General features: G+C 31.1%; 1 non-coding gene across 1 annotated transcript; it reads right to left on the reverse strand.

The window, feature by feature from the left end:
- Positions 1–3,172: 3,172 nt before the first annotated feature.
- Positions 3,173–3,246, reverse strand: TRNAN-GUU (transfer RNA asparagine (anticodon GUU)). Its single transcript has one exon. It is a non-coding gene; the product is annotated as a tRNA-Asn (tRNA).
- Positions 3,247–7,138: the final 3,892 nt, after the last annotated feature.

The raw sequence follows: 7,138 nt of genomic DNA on the forward strand, positions 1-7,138 counted from the left end.
TGGTGCAAGCTTATTCGGGATGCATGCTGCCTGTTTAAACCACACAACTTAAGTTAATAAAGAAAACCCAATTAATACCCTTTAATATTTAAAAAAAAAAAAAAATATCAATCAACTTTGATCATGATCGCATCTGCAACAGTCGCACAAAATAAACTATAAAGTTGTAATGATTAATTGGATAAAATTCACTTGCATATGTATTCCAGAATTTGCATATGATTAAAGGCAGTTAAAATTTGAGAGTACCACTTTACCACGAGGTCAATGCTATAGAAATCATAATGTAGGTTGGTTAATTCTTTTTCACATGGAAACCTCCATCCCCAACTTCACTTTAACATGGCGTATGTATTCTACATTATTGAAAGTCATATTTGATTACCTGCAGACGTAAGTACATCATTTACAAACCACAATGATCTATATTTCAAACCATAATAATATAAATTTTTTCAGCTTCACTTTATCAAACCATAATAATCGGTGAAAGAACAGATCAAACTGCATTTGATGGTTCAGGCGGTATCTAAATCATCTACATTGGTTTGCACAAATAGCCCAAAATTTACATATGCATAAAGGGAAATTAAACTTTTAAAGTAGCACTTTACCATTAAAATATCCAAACTTATATCAGTTTATCTGAAACATGATTAGTACATCAGGTAGATGTTTTCATATGTATATATACATCCATTTATGCTCAACTGATTCACATGGGTCAAAATGAGTATGGTACCATTTGTTAAATGTTTTTCCTAAAGTTGTAACCTTTATTTTTTTTATAGTTCAACTTTGTTCTAGTCCGTATATAAACTGATTTAAGGGGTTCTATGCAACCATAAACCAACAAACTTTTATGCTACTTTGACATGTTTGACCACTTCCATTAATAGTTGTAACCTTTATTTTATAGTTGCAAATAGTCTGGAATAACCTTCACACCTACAAATAAGAAGTAGCAATTCAAAAAAAAATCTTAAATCAAGGGAAACAATTGAAGAAATCGTGAAATAGGAAAATATAGATTATCTGAGAATATATTATCATATAGGATGTTAATCATATATCGTGACTTGCATATTGCTGGATTGATACGTTGGAATGGATTATCAGAAATTGAAGTTTTATTGTTCAATTGTATTCGCCATCTATTGTTTACAACATCTAAGCTAATCGATCTGCCTTTGCCATTGACGAACCCTAATTGTACCTTGGATGTACCTTGGATGATGCTTCGTTCTTTCTCAATGGGGAGTGATCCGTACACCATCAAGTTTTATCCGTACACCACCAAATATGCATTATTGTATTGTACTATACAAAACTGTAAAACATATTTGGTGGTGTATGGCAAAAAGTTGGTGGTGTACGGATCATCACCCTTTCTCAATTTTAATTGTCAGTGAATAATAGGAAGAGGGTATTTTTGTAATTAAAGAATTCAAGCTTAGGTCTCATTAGAAAGACTAGAAAAAAAATTATGGGTTAACATTATAAATGGTTAATGTAATGGATGGCTAACATTAGATGAAGCTTTTTAAAATTACATATTTTAACTTTTGTTATTATATATAGAATAGAAGATAGATAGATAGATAGATAGATAGATAGATTATAATACTAGAGAATAAAATTGAGACGGACAAAATATTATTATTATTATTATTATTATTATTATTATTATTATTATTATTATTATTATTTGCTTTCTTGAGTATATAGTGACGTTGTCGTTGATAAGTGATAACATAATATTTTTTTGGGTTTAATGGGTTATGTTAATAGGATTTATCTATGAGGAAATTAAAATTGATTAAATGGGAAGAACATGGTGGAAGTCATTTGAGTAATTCAGTTATAGCTAAGTAGCTAAATGCATACAACTTATAACCGTTTACTTAAAGTATAAGTCAGATTGGTCTCGTCGCTCGGGAGACTCGTCGTTCAAGGATTTTACTCGTTAATGAAGGCCAATGTGGTTATCACTAAGAATGTTTCCTTTGCAAAACCCTAAAAAGTATAAGTCAGATTATATTTGCATTAAGATTTTGTCTAATCATATTTAACCCACATTTACTTAAATAAGCGTTGAAAGTGGTTAAAAAAGCAATGTTTGCATGTTTGTGAAATTTCAATGTTCTCACATGCACTTGAAAGTGCTCGTGTAATCGTGTTGATCCATTGCTCACAGGGATGTCAATGGATCGGATATGAATCGGGTGAGGCCGTATTCATATTCATATTCATATCCATTTATTTATTTTAATCCATATCCATATCCATATCCATATCCATTTATAAAAATTTCATCCATCAATATCAATATCCGTCGGGTGAAGCGGATTAATGGATAATCATCCATATCCATTTAAATTTATTTTATTTTTAGTAATTATAAGTTGTGATTAGCTGTATACGATCAAAAATAATATTTCATAATAGTTTATGCGATCGAAAGTCACATTTTTACTAATCTATACAACAAATAGTCAACAAATAGTCTATTAAACATGTAAAGATATCGATTAGCTGTAAGTTGCTTACTTTTTAGTTAAATGGAATCACATTTAAACCACCAAAATACGATAAATACATTTAATGATTTAAACAAAACAAAATATAAGAAATTTTTTATATTTTTAGAGAAAATATCAAGAAAGATGAATCGAATTAATGAAATATCACTACATAAATGATATTAATTCGAGTGATAAATTTATATATTAGTTATTTCGGGTGAAAGCGGATTCATCCATGGATGAAACTTTTCATCCATATCCATATCCATTTCGGTTCATTCATATCCGTATCCATATCCATTTAGATTGTCCATATCCACGAATAATCGGGTGGATATCCATATCCATTTAGATTGTCATCATCTCCCGTATCTACAAATCAGTCATTCCCTAATGGCTGATATGATCATATCGTCGATCATCTAATGACTAATGTTGCTTTATACTCGCACAAATTGAAAAGATTGCTTTTGCACGTGGTTATAGCATACACGTAACAATAAACTTTTTGAAAATTATGCAGTAAAGCGACCAAGGCCGGTATACAAGTTATTGCCTGGAGAAGCCAGAAAGATTAATAAAGATTTTTCAACAGAAGTTATATAATATTTAGAGAAGTTAGATTTGTTAACATAAAAAAAAAAAGACGCTAGAAGGAGGGCTTGAACCTCCGACCTTGTGGTTAACAGCCACACGCTCTAACCAACTGAGCTATTCCAGCATTGTTGACATTTGAAATGGTTAACATAGATTTATCGTTAATCCAGAAGGCTATAAAGACGTATATTATTTGACTATTGTCATGTCACTAGGTTATATTAAATGTTGAAAATAAGAAAGGTGGGGTTCGCGCGGTGCTGCTTGAAAAGTGCTAGCAATTTAACTTAAAAAAATTATTACTGTATATATTTTAAACCGTGTAATAGCGAGTGTATGTATTCATGTATCCGAAAAAAGATTAAAATGATGAAAAATTACTATTGATGAATAGCGGTCGGCCAATATAGTATATATAAAGTGAAAGTGGGGAAAAAAGTGAAAGTGAAAAAAAAAATGATAAATAGTGGTCGGCCACTATTGATGAATAGTGACCGACCAATAGAAGGGCACCATTCACTTAGTATATACTCCCTCCGTCTCATTCCAATAGTCCACAGACAAAAAACACACAGTTTTAGAAAATCCCACTAACTTCATTTCTCCACCAATGAAATATCTTCTCTCTCCAGATCCACCAATTAAATATCTTCTTTTCTTTCTATTTATAGAAGTGGACTATCAGAATGGGACAACCCAAAATGGAATACTGCCCTATTGGAATGAGACGGAGGTAGTATATTATTTGACTATTGTCATGTCACTAGGTTATATTTAATGTTAGAAAACAAGAAAGGTGGGGTTCGCGCGCTGCTGCTTGAAAAGTGTTAGCGATTTAATTTAAAAAAATAAAAAAATATTATTGTATATATTTTAAACCGTGTAATAGCGAGTGTATGTATTCATGTATTCGGGAAAAAAAATTAAAATGATGAATAGTGGTAAATAACTAAAAAAATTACTATTGATTAATAGGGGTCGGCCAATATAGTATATATAAAGTGAAAGTGAGAAAAAAAAAGTGAAAGCGAAAAGAAAAATGATGAATAGCGATCAGCCACTATTGATGAATAGCGACCGACCAATAGTAGAGCACGATTCACTTTGCTTATTAGTATACGTAATAGTAATAATAATAATAATAATATATATATAGTAATGACTCGCAAGTTACGTTATACAGTATGAGAAATGGAGCCACAAAAATATATTGCCTCTGTCAAACATTGTCAATAGATAAATACATTTTACTCTTGTTAAATTAAATGCCACGAAGTTTTATATTTAATTTATTAATCATTTATTATTCATAGAATTATAGATATTAGATATAACGAAGATAAAAGCTATCAATTTTTACTGCGGGGTGGTTGGGTTTGTGCGTTGCGGTGAGTATGGATGGCAATGGATCGGATATGGATCGAGTGCGCCTATATCCATATCCATATCCATTTAACTTTTAAAATTCATATCCATATCCATATCCATTTAAATATAATTCATCCATCCATATCCATATCCGTTGGATTAAGCGGGTAATCGGGTATCCGTTGAATGCTAAGTTTTTTAAAAAATATACCTATTATGCAATGTAATCATCAAAATATTTTTAACAAAGATGTGTAATATATGTACGATATATGAATTTAATACTATTCACATAGTTGTATCTTCGAAATCTATATTTTCGATAACATTTTAATGATTTATGTGTACACATATAAGGATATTTAAATATATATGCATATATTTAAGTAAACATGTATATATTTTTATGTATATATGTATTTCGGGTGATAAATGAATATATCCATGGATGATAAATTGTCATTCATATCCGATCCACTAATTTTTCACATCATCCATATCCATTTATCATCCGTTTAGATCAACCATATCCATTATCCATATCCATCTAAATGGATCGGATCGGATGGATATCCAATGGATCGGACATCCATTGCCATCCCGCCGGTGAGTATAGTAATGTTTTATTAGAATGCGAGAAATCGAACTTAAAAAAATAAATGGTAAAAAAAGTTTAAAGAAATTAAAGATTTTGAAGTCAAGAATGAAAAGGGAAAAAAGATGTTAAAAATGAAAGATATTGAAAAAAAGTAAATTTTTATAATTATCAAACCTATGTGAACAAAACATAGAAATTACTGTTTAATTACGGGAGTATAATGGTAATTAAACTAGATAAATAACGGGTCACGCGTTGCGGCGGCGACATTTGGGTAAACGTTGGTTCTTATTCGTAATACCTGGTGATGTTATACGAAATATGGATATTAAACAACTTATATTGTCCGATCATATACAAAATGTTTATGTAGTTAACAAAAGTGCTACTTCGTATTACATACAGGGAGCACTAAGCATGACATGATGGTGTTATATACATATCAGTAGAGACTTGCAAAAGAGCATTGATAATTTCATTTAGATTTACTCCCTTTTTTAGTGTCCCGGCCTTTGATTTCTTGGAATAGCGCCTTCTTTGCTGTACTTTTTGGACTGTTGTGATAACAAATGGGTAGGGTATACCATTAATGGGTGGAGTTGGTGAAGAGGATGTACAGTATTCATATGTTGCTTATGCCAAAAAAGGCACTAATACTCTCATACACACGTATTCAATAAAAATGTAGCCACATACCTTCGGCCCAAAGAACAACTCGTATTCAATAAAAATGCAGCCACATATCTTCAGCCTGAAGAACACCTGGAGGTTCAGAAGGCAACGCAGTAACGTTTCTTTGACCGTTCAAACTGTCAACTTCACCTGCACACCAAAATGTAAACAAACGTCAACTGCATTGAAATTAACTGTACAAATAATCAAATAAATTATACCCAATACATAGCAACTTTCAGAATACATAACATCATCATGAACGATATATATCATAATATTAATAAAGTCAACATGGCATATAGTATCGTTGTATTAGATGCCAGATTATCATTCTTAATATGATCAGATTTCTGGAAATGAAAAAAAAAAATGAGTTGCTTACCAAACTAATCAGTCATGGGTATGCTGGTGTAATCTTTAACTTAGACCATCCATTTTGTATTGGATAATTTGACCCGCTCAACTCATTTACTTAAGAACCATATACATAGGATATCAAAATAAGAGTACATATACTATTCCTTCCAACTTTGAGTCACAACCATATAGAACCAATAGCATTGTAAACTTCTAAATTAATATGGGCTTTCTAAATTGCTAACTTATTTCAGTAACTAACTTGCAGGTAATGCATAAAGAGTTATCAAGACGCACTGTAAACAATTTTAATTCAAGTAACTTCAAGAATTTAAAGACAATGAGTTTGTGAAGCTTACGTTGTAGGTGGAGCGATTGTGTGTCATCAGTTCCAGCAGGGGGTATCGGTTGTGCTTTTTCTCTTCGTTGATGTTTTTGTAGGGTTTTCTTTTTATCCCTAGTATCGGGTCTTCGTCGAACCTCATTTTTTACCTGAAATGTTGCACAGTTAAATTATTTTATTTTCCAACCCACATATTTTGTGAGCTCTAATAGTCTAGTACAAAGACTCATATAAGTTACAGATTTTATTAAGCAAAGATACAGACCTGGTAGTTGAGTAAAACATTCTACACCTTCCTGAGAGATTTTTTTATATAAGTTACAGATTTTATCTCAAATCTCCATATTTGATCTAGTACAAAGAATCATATAAGTTACAGATTTTATATCAAACCTCCAAAGTTTAACCTTTCAGTAGAATTATATTGACCACCTCATCCTCGGAGTAACAAAAATCGAAAACACTGCTGCCAAAACCCAAAGAAAAATCACAGTCTAAGCAAATTATAAACATCAATTAAGGTGAAATATAGTTACCAAATATTTAACAATCACACTGTAAGCGTCATATTAAGCTTTTTGGTTATACACTATTAATTTAAAACACGAATAAAAACTGAGAAACGTACAACGAACAACATAATTTATTTAAACAAATACCTTCAAGTAGCGATGC

This window comes from Rutidosis leptorrhynchoides, chromosome 10 (genome assembly GCF_046630445.1).
Source record: "Rutidosis leptorrhynchoides isolate AG116_Rl617_1_P2 chromosome 10, CSIRO_AGI_Rlap_v1, whole genome shotgun sequence".
Classification (NCBI taxonomy): Eukaryota; Viridiplantae; Streptophyta; class Magnoliopsida; order Asterales; family Asteraceae; genus Rutidosis; species Rutidosis leptorrhynchoides.